Here is a 16,784-nt window from a genome sequence, read left to right as displayed (position 1 = left end):
GTCTCTTTCCTCCGAATCAATCAGAATCACGATTCTTTCCATTTCTGCCATTACCAAATTCAAAAACCTAACCAAAAATAAAAATAAAAAGAAACCTTAATACACCCACGCCCACAATACAATTCCACATTCAATTCTTCTCCAAAACACTCCTCCACTAATCCCAAAAATTCCCACCACCGAAAAACACCCAAACCAAACAAAATTTGAACTACCGCGCCACCACTACTGTTTTGTTAGTAAGGGAGTCTCAAACTTCATTCCCATAGTCCTTTTAAACCCCAAATCGTTCTAAGATATCAATGGCTCAAAGACGAAGGTTGTTGTCGGAACAAGCGTTTAAGGCAGACCGCTTCGCACCGTTTTACAGTAACGAGTTGATTAGCAGGGGTTGGAATCGGTTATGGTACTCGACAGATGATTTCTACCACTCCGATTTAGTCGAACAGTTCTATAAGAAGAGAGAGTTGGCCGATCACAAAATTTTCAAGAAAGTGGCTGGGACTCGGAGAGAATTATCGAAAGAGAAGTTGGCTGAAATTTTAGGCATTACGCCTGGACGCCACATAGAAGCCACCATGTAGGAATCCCAGTATACTGGAGTTCCTGCATTGATAAACGACACCCTTATGGAAGGTCAATATAATACGACTTCTCATTGTGCTCGACAGTTATCTCTGCGAACCAACCAACTGGATGTAGCTCAGTGGATTGGTAAGAACGTCATTGGGAAGGAGAAAGTGAGCAACATCAGGTTCACATGTCTGCACGTTCTCTGGATACTGTAAGAAAAGAGGTATGAATTCTGTATCATCGAGTTTTTGCTAAATATGATTAGAGGAGTTGGGAAGAGTATCACACCATTTCCTATTTTAATTACGAAGATAATGTTGTCTTGGGGGAATAAACCAAGAACTGAGCGGATAATGTTGAAATTGCATGCAAATGAAAGTAGTTATAAGGAGTGTATCAAAAGACTTGGATGTTGCCGGAGGATAGGGTGGTGGATTCGGATGAGGAAGGGGAGGACATGACATGGTTGGATGAAGATGCCTTGGAGAGGTGTACGTCTAATTCAGAACGCATGTTAGTGTTGCATACTAGCGTGCATTGCATTTATGCTATTTGTGAAGATATACGAGATAGATAGATTATAGTTCGAAATAAACAAACGAACCTTAACACGAGTTTTGGAATACTCGAAAAGGATCAGGAAGATATCTTAATTAACATGGAGAATATCCACTAGCATCACCAGGCCCAGTATACAGTAATAAAGGCTGAGATGGAAGCACAACACTTGTTCCGAGTAGAGATTCTATGACACATGCCCACCTTGGAGGGTTCTGTTTCAGATGAGTCTGAGAGGCTTGAGTGTCGTTGCCAAAGAACGAATGGATCGGGCCCTTCTTCATCCCATGAACAATCTCCATCTCAGGGCCCTTCTTCATCACAAGGCTAGGTGTTTCGAATAATTTTGTGTTTCGTTGTTATTTAGTTGTTTTTATTATTTTATTAGTCGGATATTAGTTAAGTAATTAAATTTGAATTTGGTTGTTTTATGTTGTTTGAATTAAAATTTAATATAAATTGGTTATTTTCGAATTGTGCATGGTTGTTATCATTAATCCCACCTTCCCGAATTGTTTGGGGGGGGGGGGGGGGTGGTATTAAATAGCTTAGCATAATTCGTTTATATGTTCGTCTATTTTAGAATTTGGTTTGGAGTGAGGGTTGAGAATATGACCAATATGGGCATTGCTATGAATAGATATTGTGGTAGGATGAAATCTCGATAAATTAGGCAGTATCTAACCTAAATTCAACCTAAAAGATATTAGGGTTGTTTTGGAATATAGAATATGGGTTATTTTCATTCGGTTTTGGAAATTTTATTATTTCCGGCAATTGCCTTAAAACTTTTTGGTAACTTCTCGATTCGTTTTAGTAACTTAAATCCTATAAAAACTGCATTCATTCTACACTCACAACCCCAACTACATCTGACATTCATCTCTCATATTTCACCCCCACTTTACCTTATTTTTCCTTCGCACTTCGGCCTCACAGCTCCCCGAGCGCACCTGTTCCCCAGAGGAGCGCCACCTGCACCCTAAGCCCTGTCAGAGAAATTCTACCCTGAGCGTGACCTGCGCCCTCTCCAGCCTAAACCAGAGTGCTACCTGTGCCCAAAACACTAGAATTCCAGTTCTCATCCAGAGCGCCACCCGCGCCCATCCCAGGCATAGCTTGAGCGCACCCTGCGCCCTGACCCCTGTGGGCACCAAAAATTTCTAGTTTTCCGAGGGTGGCTCCAGGATCCTTCACATCTATTTCAGCAAGTTTATTGAGGAAGACATTCCCTCATATCATATCGGAACAGTCATTTGAAGATTTATTCCAAAGTGACACCTATGGTGCGTGGTTTCGCGAAGTGATCATTCTAGCAGGATGGGAGCCACTATTGGTAAGTCCTGATGAACTTTATTCTCCCGCACTTACATCTTATTTTTATGATAACTGTAAGTTCTTTGATAGACCAGATGGAGAACAAGTGTTCTCCATCACCATCGGGGATGAACCAATGGAAATTTCTAGGTTCTTGATAGCCTTTGTGCTTGGACTTGTTATGCCGGCTGAAATACAAGACTCATGGGCCTATTTGGTAGATAATATATACATGTATAACTATGATGATTTGCATGAGTATTACGGGGCAGGAATCTTTAGGATAGAGGACCAAGGGGATTATAACGTCGCCCTTGGTAGCATGTCTATGAACGTGGGCACTGTTATGTTTTGGATTATGCTCAACATTAAAGCGGAATGGCGTTATTCTTCTGTAAATGACGAAACTTGTGATATTTTCCTTGCTTTAGCTGGGGGATGTACATTTTATGATATTCTCCAGACCTTAATGTCTAGTTTAGACCGAGCCCATGGCAAGAGGCATGAGTACCTTCTTATGCCTGTTTTAATTTGCCGTATAATGCTATGTTTCTTCCCTATTTTTTGTGCTTGTTTCACGGATTGGGTTGGGGTCGACATTGTGAGACCCACCAATTGTATTATTCGATTGTTCCGTGCAATGACTTGGCAAGGGTGGAGGATACAACCTCATCAGGTTGCGCCTTACACCCCATCCGACCAAGTGGCGCTTGACAGGTTAGCTATAGTAGACGATAAGTGGCGTGAAGCCTAGCAAATTACCATGGCATGGCAGGATGCGAAGGAACCTCATTTCTTTATTAAGGATGAAGAGGGAAATGAGGAGGAAAATGTTTAAATGGGAGAGCAGGTAAGTGTTAGTTTCAGTAAGTGTCTGCTTATGTCCCAAACAAATTTGTTTCTCATTAACCCCGTTACGGGTGGAACTCTTATAGAGTTGCGTTAGTTTTGTTTTCAATATTAGTATGTTATAACCTTGTTTTGCAGGTGTTCCGAAATTTCCCGCGTTTCAATGGTATTTCCTACCCTATTTATTTAAAATACTTTGAGGACAAAGCATGCTTCTTGTTTGGGGGGGGGGGCATAGAAACACGTGTAATTAAGACATTTGTTAGGATATAGATATGTATAATATGCACTTATTTTCTAGCTAAAAAATTCAAAAATTTTAAAAAATATAAATAAAAAGTATGCTATACACTTAGGAATATTGGTATTGTTTTCTTTCTCTATGCTCTCAATAATCTAGAAATCTCACGTAGCTTTTGCATTAGAATAGTTTTAGAAACTTAGGCTAATATTTAGGTAATAATCCTTGCCTCTATCTATAAATATGTTACATGAGTATCTATGATTGTTGGCAGTAAGTTTCTGAAATCTACGCTAGAGTACTTATTCTACAAATCCTGTGAGAATATAGCCTAAAGCCTTATATGAGTGACACATTTGAGAAATGACACAAGGGAGAAGTAAAATCCAGATAGAGAAATCACACGTCTACTTGCTAGATCACTATACCATATCCTAAGCGAGAATTTAGGCCCTCTTTGGATCGATATAGCCAGAAATTCCAACCTATGAATTATTTTTCGCTAGTCTCCCCTCTGAGCCTTTCTTTAGCCTTTCATAAACCACAAATCCTTTACCCTATTACAAAACAAAACAAAATAAAATATCAACCTACCCAATTCTTTGAATAAGTTTGAGAATAGAGATGAAAAATAGAAAAGAGAATAACCTTTGAAATCAAGAACTCGTTAGTTTCTTCAGAAGAGAAAAGTAAGTTTCCATCCAAATAAAAAAAAATAAAATAAAAATAAAATAAAGAGTTAGAACTCCAAAAATAGAATCAAGAAGTCAAAAACCAAAGAAAAAGAAAAACAAAATATGGCTAAAGATGGAAACAAAGTGTAGAACCAAAAGTAAAGAATAAGATTTTCTCTAGTTACATAATATGAAGACTCTATTATCTCAAACTTGTTCTCTTTGAATATCCATTTCCTTCCTTCTTAAACCATATCCTAATCCTCGCAACACCTAATAAAGACCTCTAGCTCAATTAGGAATAAGTTAGTGTGATAGTAAGTGGCAGATGTGTTTAATCGACTCCGGCTTCCTTGTGTGTCATTGAGTTTGTAAGGTAAAGTGTGCCCACTGCATACTGGAGTAGCGAAACTTGAGCGGAAAAATCAGAGTGGTTTTTGTCTTGACATTTATGTGAGGACCTACTTAAGGACGCTTATTCGAAGTTTTTGAAACGGACCTGCTAGTTCATCTCATAGTATTACTCATTGTAAATATGTTTATTCGTAGATGATAGATTATTATGCATATATTAGCTTCGGTTTCGACTTGATTATTCTGTATTCATTGCTAGTAAGATGTATAGATAATTGAGACATAGATAAGGAAATAATAGTTTTATTTCTGAGTCGTTGTAGTATAGATGAAGTTTGTGAGTACCTTTCATCGGAAAACTCTCACAACAAGGTCTGTAACTTCGTCCACTAGGGAATTCCTAGTAGTTTAAGGCCTTGTTGCATATGGTCAATGCAATCGCACTCGGCGAAACGATATTAGTTAGAACTCCATTTTTGGTCACTTATGCTAATTTCTCATATTTGCTTGAGGACAAGCAAAATGCTGTTAGGGGGTGGTTTGATAAGAGCCCAAAACTGTAGTTTTAACCCCCTAATAATACTACTTTTAGACCAATTATGCGAGTAATAAATAAGAGTTAATGCTAATTACGTACTTTTATGTATTTCAGGCATGGAACTCAATTATGTGCAGAAATGTGCCACTTTGGCAATATAAAGGAGCAAAGTGTTGGTTACTAAGAAGTTCTGTGATAAAGGCCAAGATTCAAGGAGACAAGCCTTTATGAAGCCCGGTCAAAAGCTAAAAAGTCAACACGGGTAGAAACAGTGCACAAGTCATCGTTCATTTCATAGGTAAATTATTCAATTTTACGTTTATCATTCTGCATGGACATGATTAAAGCGATAGATATGAAAAGATCTAAGTTCACTTTTATATCCTTCTCTCATGCTTATAGAGAAGTGAACCGATTTGCGGACTATTTAGCTTCTCATCATGACGCATCTAATTTTGTTGTACAGTTTGTCCCTCCACTAGATCATATATTACAATGTATTGTAAATGATAATGCAAGTGGACAGAAACTGTTGAATCAATAAAGGTGGGGGTTTGCATAACCCTAGCTTAACTTTTGAAAAAAAAAAAAAAAACCAAGAAGCAATCAATTGCTCCTGCCCCAAAGAGAATTATTACATTGGCCTAGAGATTTTACTCGTTATTTAATCCAGCATTATATCCACAAATTCTACCTCCATATTTTACCCATTCTCTCATAGATCCATATTTTAAAATAAAAGAACCATATTACAATCTTAACATAGCAATAGCAAGGGGCGGGAACAAACATTCAACATACCACTTTTTACTTTCTAATGAGAACAATATGAAAAATCAATGATAACAATCAAAAGACAAACCTGTTTCCTAGATATGATATGAGGATCGACAGTAAAGTGAATTTCATTCATAAGCCTTCCAAGCTTCAATGATGCTAATGATATATGAATGTTTAGTCTCGAGATTGATGGTGTTCTGCATTTGTTGTAATACTCCCACACCTTCAATTCTCTGCAACAAAATCTGAAATGAATTAAAAAAATATAAAAATAAAAACTAATGTAAAAAAACATCAGAACTGATTAAACCCTTGTAATATGTTGTGCTGGGTTACGCTCGCCAAAGTAATAGTGCAATTAGCCTAATTGCTTATACATAACTATTTTGTTGCATATATTGCTTGAAGCTGATTATCCCAAAAGAAATTTAGATAGGGAATGAATTAATGGATATATAGGCATATATTTATACATATTTGATTTTGATTACATCTCGCTTATAAATTCTATTAATAATCTTACCTCAAACTGGAAGCAAAGTTCCAAGCAGTGTTTTGATAGACCGTAGCCATTCATAGCCTTAAAGTCGATTCGATAGTAGATTACAGTTGGAACTATAAGCTAGAAGAGGGTAGAGAGAGGCTTTTGATTTGTTGCTTCCCGATTGCTGCCTGGTATCAGTTGCCAGAGGGTACAAATAAATTGAAATTGAAGACTTTCATTGTGCTCTTTGTTCTATTTAAGGGTTTATTTGATTGTGGGGAGAATTCTCAGGGGTGAATCTCAATTTGTGGATTTTACTTTTGAGTGGAGTGTATTAATGAGATAGGAAGCGTTTTTATGGTCAGCCAAAGGGTTTTTTTTTTTTTTTAAATCTTTTTATGTTTCTTTCTTTTTGGTTACGAAGGGTTGTTATGCGAACAGTTCCCAAAACTGGGCGTGAGTTTATTTTTTTTCCAGCCAAACTTTTGTTAAATCCGACGTGTCCCCTTCTGGAAGTTGTAAATAAAGAGGGAGGGTAAGTCAAGTCCTACTCCTTACCCTGCCCATATGAGGAAGACCTACTGTGCCATTAAAGGCCAACCGTTCTTGTTTTGAATTCATGGTCTTCATCTAAAAACCGTTGGTGTTGTGGACATGAGCTTGAAGAGACAACATCATCATCATCATCTTTTATCTCTCTATTTTTTTTATTAGGTTTCTAGCTTATTATACACGCCCAATACAAACATGTACTCCAATATTTTTAATCCTACACTTTATTATGGAAGAATGGAGGGCGAACTTACTGGGTGGTTTTGCTCTCGAGAGTTTTGGGTGTTTTTCAGTATGCAGTCTTCCCAAATGGGTGACTATGTTTGTTTGTTTTTTTAGGTTAAGAAGGCCGAACAATTGGAAATAGAAAAAAAGGGCGTGTTTTTTCTTTTGTTTTGCCGAATAATTGTTTTTGCCCCAAAAAGCTGACGTGCCATGATTTGAGAAAAAATGGGTGATGACGTGGCTTCTTGGGAACATTTTCCACTACTCAATATTAATGGTCTTTGATTAGTGATAAACGTAAAATTGAATAATTTACCTACGAAATGAACGATGAAACTCAAAACGCAAGTGAAACTAAACTTAATTATGCGTTGCTATCAAAGATTTCTATACGCTCAATTCTATCGAAATAGAGTGGAGTAAAAAGTTCGTTCCACTCTTTGTTCTTTAGCATTCAAGTTTCCTAGATTGACTAATCTATTCAAAGTCTAATGAGAGCAATGGTGGGAATTATACTACGATGTGAATTAAAACTAGACGTAATATAAAGATTATAACTTTACTAAATTTAACTAACAATAATTGAATTCTAAATTAGTAACTAAGAATTGAATAACAACAACTGAATTTAGATCTAACAATTCTAAATGACAAAATCGAAATGAACAAGAAATAACTATTTTATTTATCTAACCAATGAAGAACTATGATTCAAAAAATTAATCTAAAACAATGTATGAAACTAATTAATTTAACTAATTCAATTCAAAAACTAGATCTACAAGCTATTTTAATGGCTACTTTCTATTCTAGATTCTCTAACTATATCTTTCTTAAGAGTTAAGTCTTGTTTTAAGCAAAGAAGGAGACCAGATCCACAATTTTGTGCATGGGCTGAGGAGCCATGTTTTGGGCCGGAAAATCGAGCCCAAAGCCCAATTTCTCTAGTCCACAGAGCCCGTTTCAGCTGGCTTTAACTTTAGCAAACTTTTTGTCCATTTTTTCTCCTTTTATTGGGTCAAGGCTTGGACCATTGGAAAGCTCTTTCCAAGCCGGTCGTTTTGACGTAAGGTAGGCCCAAATCCGAGGCCTGAGTCCAAAGATATGGTATTCGGAAATTCTGCTGACTTGTGCACTGTTTCTGCCCATGTTGACTTTTTAGCTTTTAACCGGGCTTTATAAATGCTTTGTCTCCTTGAATCTTGGCCTTTATCACGAAACTTCTTAGCAACCAACCCTTTGCTCCTTTATATCACCAAAGTGGCACGTTTCTGCACATAATTGAGTTCCATGCCTGAAATACATAAAAGCACGTAATTAGCATTAACTCTTATTTATTACTCGCATAATTGGTCTAAAAGTAGTATTATTAAGGGGTTAAAACTACAGTTTTGGGCTCTTGTCAAACCACCCCCAAACAGCATTTTGCTTGTCCTCAAGCAAATATGAGAAACTAGCATAGGTGACCAAAAATGGAGTTCTAACTAATCTCGTTTTGCCGAGTGCGATTGCATTGACCATATGCAACAAAACTTTAAACCACTAGGAATTCCCTAGTGGATGAGTTATAGCCTCGTGAGAGTTTTCCAGTGAAGGTACTCACAAACTTCATCTATACTATAACGACTCAGAAATAAAACTATTGTTTCCTTATCTATGTCTAAATTATCTATACATCTCACTAGCAAATGAATACATAATAATCAAGTCGAAACCTAAACTAATATATGCATAATAATCTATCATATATGAATAAATATATATACAATGAGTAATATTATGAGATGAACTAGCAGGTCCGTTTATGAAAACTCGGAATAGCGTCCTTAAGTAGGTCCTCACATAAATGTCAAGAGAAAAACCACTATGATTTTTCCGCTCAAGTTTCGATACTCCAGTGTGTAGTGGGCACACCTTACAGTCTCTATGACACACAAGGAAGCCGGAGTCGATCAAACACATCTGCCACTTACTATCACACTAACCTATTCCTAATTGAGCTAGAGGTCTTTATTAGGTGTTTTGGGGATTAGGAGATGGTTTAAGAAGGAAGGAAATAGATATTCAAAAAGGACGAGTCTGAGATAATAAAGTCTTCATTTTATGTAACTAGAGAAGACCTTGTTCCTTACTTTTGCTTCTACACTTTGTTTCCATCCTTAGCCATATTTTTCTTTTCTTTGGCATTTGACTCATTTGATTTTTTTTTTGGAGTTCTAACTGTTTATTTTCTTTTTTTTATTTTATTTTATTTTATTTTTTATTTGGATGGAAACTTCCTTTTCTTATCTGAAGCGACTAACGAATTCTTGATTTCAAAGGTTCTTCTCTTTTCTATTCTTCATATCTATTCTCAGACTTATTCAAAGAATTGGGTAGGTTGATTTTTTATTTTGTTTTGTTTTGTAACAGGGTAAAGGATTTGCGGTTTATGAACGGCTAAAGAAAGGCTCAGAGGGGTGACTAGCGGAAAATAATTCATAGGTTTGAATTTCTGGCTATATCGATCCAAAGAGGGCCTAAATTCTCGCTTAGGATATGGTATAATGATCAAGCAAGTGGACGTGTGATTTCTCTATCCGTATTTTACTTCTCCCTTGTGTCATTTCTCAAATGTGTCACTCATATAAGGCCTTAGGCTATATTCTCACAGGATTTATAGAATAAGTACTCTAGCGTAGATTTCAGAAACTTACTTCCAACAATCATCGATACTCATGTAACATATTTATAGATAGATGCAAGGATTATTACCTACATATTAGCCTAAGTTTCTAAAAACTATTCTAATGCAAAAGCTACGTGAGACTTCTAGATTATTGAGAGTATAGAGAAAGAAAACAATACCAATATTCCTAAGTGATAACATACTTTTTATTTATATTTTTAAATTTTTTGAATTTTTTAGCTAGAAAACAAGTGCATATTATACATATCTATATCCAAACATATGCCTTAATTATACCTGTTTCTATGCCCCCCTAAACAAGAAGCATGCTTTGTCCTCAAAGTATTTTAAATAAAGAGGGTAGGAAAATACCATTGAAACGCATGAAATTCCGGAACATTTGCAAAACAAGGTTATAACATACTAATATAGAAACGAAATCTGACGTAACTCTATAAGAGTTCCACCTGTAATGGGATTAATGAGAAACAAATTTGCTTGAGACATAAGCAGACACTAATTGAAATAAAAACTTACCTGCACTCCAGTTTAAACATTTTCCTCCTCATTTCCCTCTTCATCCTTAATAAAGAAATGAGGTTCCTTCGTATCCTGCCGTGCGATGGTAATTTGCCAGGCTTCACGCCACTTATCGTCTACTATAGCTAAGCTGTCAAGCGCCACTTGGTCGGATGGGGTGTAAGGCGCAACCTGATGAGGTTGTATCCTCCACCCTTGCCAAGTCATTGCACGGAACGATCGAATAATACAATTGGTGGGTCTCACAATGTCGACCCCAACCCAATCCATGAAACAAGCACAAAAGAAAGGGAAGAAACATATCATTATACGGCAAATTAAAACAGGCATAAGAAGGTACTCATGCCTCTTGCCATGGGCTCGGGCTAAACTAGACATTAAGGTCTGGGGAATATCATAGAGTGTACGTCCCCCAGCTAAAGCAAGGAAAATATCACAAGTTTCGTTAAGGTAATGAAGAAGGGCATGAGTAATAAAACAATAAAAACAACTAAATAACAACGAAACACAAAATTATTCAAACACCTAGCCATGTGATGAAGAAGGGCCCTGAGACGGAGATTGGTAATGGGATGAAAAAGGTCCCGATCCATTCATTCTTTGGCGACGACGCTCATGCCTCTCAGACTCATATGAAACAGAACCCTCCAAGGATGGCATGCGTCATAGAATCTCTAATCGGAACAAGTGCTGTGCTTCCATCTCAGCCTTTATTGCTGTATACAGGGCCTGGTGACGCTGGTGGATATTCTCCATGTTAATCAAGATATCTTCCTGATCCTTTTCGAGTATTCCAAAACTCGTGTTAAGGTTTGTTTGTTTATTTTGAACTATAATCTGTCTATCTCGTATATCTTCACAAAAAGTGTAAATGCAACGCACGCTAGTATGCAACACTGACATGGGTTCTGAATCAGACGTACACCTCTCCAAGGCATCTTCATCCAACCATGTCATGTCTTCCCCTTCTTCATCCGAATCCACTACACTATCCTCCGGCAACATCCAAGTCTTTTGGATACACTCCTTATAACTACTTTCATTTGCATGCAATTTCAACATTATCCGCTCAGTTCTTGGTTTATTCCCCCAAGACAACATTATCTTCGTAATTAAAACAGGAAATGGTGCGATACTCTTCCCAACTCCTCTAATCATATTTAGCAAAAACTCGAGGATACAGAATTCATACCTCTTTTCTTGCAATATCCAGAGAACGTGCAGACATATGAACCCGATGTCGCTCACTTTCTCCTTCCCAATGACGTTCTTACCAATCCACTGAGCTACAACCAGTTGGTTGGTTCACAGAGATGACTGTCGAGCACAATGAGAAGTCGTATTATATTGACCCTCCAAAATGGTGTCGTTCATCAATGCAGGAACTATAGTATATTGGGACTCTTGCACTATGACCTCTAGGTTTCGTCCAGGCGTAATACCTAAAATTTTAGCCAATTTCGCTCTCGATAATTCTCTCCTAGTCCCAGCCACTTTCATGAACATTTTCTGACCGTCCAACTCACTCTTCTTATAGAACTGCTCGACCAAATCGGGGTGGTAGAATTCATGTGTCGAGTACCACAACCGATTCCAACCCCTCTTAATCATCTCGTCATCGTAAAATGGCGCGAAACGGTCGGCCTTAAACGCTTGTTCCAGCAACGACCTTCGTTTTTGAGCCATGATATCTTAGAGCAATTTAGGGGTTTAACTAGACTGTGGGAATGGAGTTTGAGACTCCCTCACTAACAAAACAGTAGTGGTGGCGTGGGGGTGGCGCGACACTTCCAAATTCTTTGAGGTTTTGGGTGTTTTTCGGTGGTGGGAATTTTTGGGATTGGTGGAGGAGTGTTTTGGAGAAGAATTGAATGTGGAATTGTATTGTGGGCGTGGGTGTATTAAGGTTTCCTTTTATTTTTATTTTTGGATAGGTTTTTGAATTTCGTAATGGCAGAAATGGAAAGAATCGCGATTCTGTTTGATTCGGAGGAAGGAGACGCACGTGCGTGCGTTGGGACCAAGCCCAAATTGATTTTCTGATTTTTGTCGATTTTTCGCACAACTTTAAACTAAAATTCCCGCTTCATTACCTGTCCGATTTATGCGAATGAGATATGGAAATGATCAGAAGAGAATTTCCAATCTAATGATCCATAAAACACTTTATTCTGACCATGGGTGACATATAAGAAGATGAAAAATGCCTCAAAGTGCGTGCATGACGTAAGTTATGCGAACGAATGAAATCTAACTTGATAGAAAATGTCAACCCGAATCGTAATACAATTAATGGTCTAACCAACACAACTAGAGAGTTGAACAAACTAGGATGGAACGAACACCCCACTCCCAAACAAATTTTAGACACAGAGTTGAGAAAATTTGTTTTTAAAAAATGGCTATTTTAAAATCAGATTCCCGAGACTTCTTAACTTACTATGTTTGTGATTTTAACAATTTTTTTTTTAATTTTTTATGAATAATTTTTTTTTATAAGAAAACAAGAAAGCTTTAAATGCATAATTCACACCATAGAGGGACATGACTCAAAAACTGAGAAAACATGCAAGTGTGGAAAACGTGAATTATGTTAAACATGGACTTAGGATCTGGTACTTACAACCACACACTCTATAAGGAGGGCCCGATTACCTTAATGGTGCACTTACTAATATATGGAAATGAAAGGAAGTACACCAATGAAAAAGGTCAGTCCTCATAGACATGATCCTATAAATGGACTTCCTCTACATCAGGGGACAATAGCTCGTGAAAATGTTTCAACCGTTGGCCACCACACTCTTTTTCATGGCAGAATGAGAGAACCTCATTATATTCCCGCTGGGGAATATAACGACGAATAATCTGATCCGTACAATACTTAAAAATGTAGGGCTCATCCCAGTAGTATAGCTTAACTCTGGCCAAGAACTTCTTACGTTCATTTCTTAACCAATCATAAGGAATAGCATCAGCCGCTAAATAATTCACGAAGTCAGCATACCATGGTGTAGAAAAAATAGCATACAAATACTCATCAGGAAAAGAGTCGGGTATGGACTCCGAATCACTATCATCGTCGTTTGTTAGTCTAGATAAGTGGTCGACAACTATGTTTTTGACCCCTCTTTTGTCCTTTATTTCTAATGTGAACTCTTGCAGGAGGAGAATCCATCAGATTAATCTTTGCTTAGCATCCTTCTTTGCGAGAAGGTACCTAAGGGATGCATGGTCGGTGTAAACTAGGGTCTTAGAACCAACCAAATAAGGACGAAACTTATCTAAAGCATAAACGACAGCTAAGAATTCTTTTTCAGTAGTTGTATAATTCTTTTGAGCATTGTTTAGAGTTTTACTAGCATAATAAATAATGTGGTGGATTTATTATCTAGTTTTCGGTCCCAAGATCGCACTAACTGCATAATTACTAGCATCACACATGAGTTCGAAAGGTTTAGACCAATCGAGGTCTGATAATGGGTGCAGAGTTAAGGCGGCTTTTAAAGTTTCAAAAGCCTATTTTACGATTAAAATTAAAATCAAAGATGGCATCCTTTAAAAGCAGATTAGTTAGCGGCATAGCTATTTTCAAAAAATCTTTGATAAAGCGCCTATAAAAACCTACATGGCCTAGAAAGGCTCTAATATCATGGACAGTCCGTGGTATAGGTAGAGTCGTTATCTTATCTAGTTTGGCCTTATCAAATTCTATGCCATCACTAGATACAATGTGACCTAGTACTATGCCATTTTTTTTTTTTTACCATGAAATGGCATTTTTCCCAATTTAAAACTAGACTCTTCTCTTCACACCGTGTCAAAACCTTAGATAGGTTAGACAGGCAGTCAGTGAAAGAGTCTCCATAGATAGAAAAATCATCCATGAATACTTCCATGAAACGCTCTACCATGTCACTAAATATATGAAGTATACACCGCTGGAAGGTACCAGGAGCATTACAAAGGCCAAAAGGCATTCGTTTATAGGAGTATGTTCCAAAAGGACATGTAATGGTAGTCTTTTCTTGGTCATCAATATCAATAATAATTTGGAAATAGCCAGAGTAGCCATCCAAAAAATATTAAAAAGCATGACTAGCTAGATGTTCTAGCATCTGATCTATAAAGGGTAATGGAAAATGATCCTTTCGTGTCATGGCATTTAAACGTCTGTAATCAATACAGATCCTCCATTTCATAGGACCATGTGTGGCAACATATTCACCCTTGGCATTACGTACCATTGTAATCCCTGATTTTTTTGGAACTACATGAATGTGACTGACCCATTTGCTATCAGAGATTGGGTATATGATACCCGCATCAAGTAACCGTAAGACTTCCTCCCTGACCACTTATTTCATGGTCGGGTTCAAACGATACTAAGGTTCGCGAGAAGTTTTTGCATTATCCTCCAAATGGATACGGTGAGTGCACACATTAGGGTCAATTCCCTTAATATCGGCTAGGGACCAACCAATCGTAGAACGATGTTCCTTAATCACCCTGATTAAACTTGTCTCTTCCTCCTTAGATAATAGAGAAGATATAATTATCGGATGGCTACCATCCTGATCAAGTTGAATATATTTTAAGTCAGGAGGAAGAGGTATAAGTACCGGGGTGGTTGGTATGTCGATAAAAGCTTCTGGAGTGTCCTCATCTTGAGTAATGAATACTTGCTTAGGTAGCAGGTCTTCAAACTCTGTATATGGAGCAACCAAAGGTTCTACGATTTGTGTAGACTCAAAGATGGTGTTGAATTCTTGTACGTAGGAGTCATCGACAAAATCTGAACTTCCAAAAGAAAGGAATTTACGCATATGGTTTTCTGAAAACGTGTTATTAAAGTAATCTTGTGCTAAGCTCTCGATCATGCTAATCTCTCCATCTATAGATGAATATGGTAACTGTTTCATCAGTTTAAAAACATTTACCTCAACCGAAAGATGGCCAAAAGACAAGGACATCGAACCATTTCGGCAGTTTATAAGCGCATTGGCAGTTGCCAAAAATGGACGCCTTAAGACGATCGGAACAGAGCCATTAACGACTTTTGTATCGAGGATAACAAAATTAGTAGGATAGTAGAAATCCTGGACCTTAACTAGCACGTTTTCAACCACACCCTTAGGATACTTAATAGACCTATCCGCTAATTGCAACGTCATTTGAGTAGGTTGCATCTCTTGTAGACCTATTTGTTTGTATAAATAATATGGGAGTAAGTTGACACTTTCCCCCAGGTCTAATAAAGCGGTGGTCCTGTGAGAATCTATTAAGGTGCATTGTATAGTAGGACGACCAGGTCCTTGTACTTCACAATTCCATTATGTTCTGTTAAAGATGGAAATTGTTCAGTTAGAAAGGCGTCTTTAGGAATATTTGTCCTACGCCTAGTAGTGCACAACTCCTTAAGAAACTTAGTGTGGTGAGGTAATTTTTTAATTGCTTCGAGAAAGGGTAGGTTAATCGTTAGATTCTTGAATACTTCCCTAATCTCGTCAAAATTTGGATCTCTGTTTAACATAGCTAATTTCTGGGGAAACAGTGGTGTCTCTTTATGCTTAGCATATGGTTCAACTAGATGTCTAACCTTTGCCTTTTGTTTCTTAGGTTGTGGTTTAACTGGTACCTCTACAGGGGTAGGCTCTTCAGTTTCCATTTCGGTATCTAGTTCAATCTCCTGTGTAGGGACTACTTGTGGGGTAACTATAGGCATAGTTACATTGTTGTCAACCACTCTACCAGAACGGAGAGTGGTGATGGCATTTAGCTCACCTACGTTTACATTTTCCGTACTAGTATTACCGTTCACCTCAAAGGCTGTGTTTGGTGTTTTAGGATTAGGTATCGCTTGTCCTAGAAACACACCTTTGGGTTGTACTTTCTCTTGAGCTAGCTGCTGTAAGAAAAGTGGGATGGCTTGCATAATCTGTTGTTGAGATTGCATAAAGGTATCGAAACTATCCGGTTGTGGAAGAGTGTTAGCTATAGGTTGTGTGACAGGAACTATGTCACGTTGATTATTTATGGGTGGGTTGTGATAGGTATTATTATTAACCAGAACGATACCTCGATTTGCATTATAATTATTATTGTTATAATTATTATCATTACCCTGACCTTGTGCTTGACCTTGTCGTGGTTGCGCTTGGTTGTTATAATTATTATAATTACCCTGACCTTGTCCTTGTCGTGGTGGAGGTTGGTTATAATTGTTTGCTTGCCTAACATTTTGATTATTAAATCCTGAAGTTGTTACTTGTTGATTATTTCTCCAACTGAAGTTGGGGTGTTGTCTCCAAGGGTCGTTAGGAATAGGATAACTATTAATTGAGCAAACGTTATCTTGTTGTAATGTTTGTTGTTCGTAAACGAAAGGACAATAGGAGTCAGGGTGCTTTGGACTCAAATAGAAATTACAT

This window comes from Coptis chinensis, chromosome 4 (assembly GCF_015680905.1).
Source record: "Coptis chinensis isolate HL-2020 chromosome 4, ASM1568090v1, whole genome shotgun sequence".
NCBI lineage: Eukaryota > Viridiplantae > Streptophyta > Magnoliopsida > Ranunculales > Ranunculaceae > Coptis > Coptis chinensis.
Note: the sequence above shows the minus strand (reverse complement) of the source record.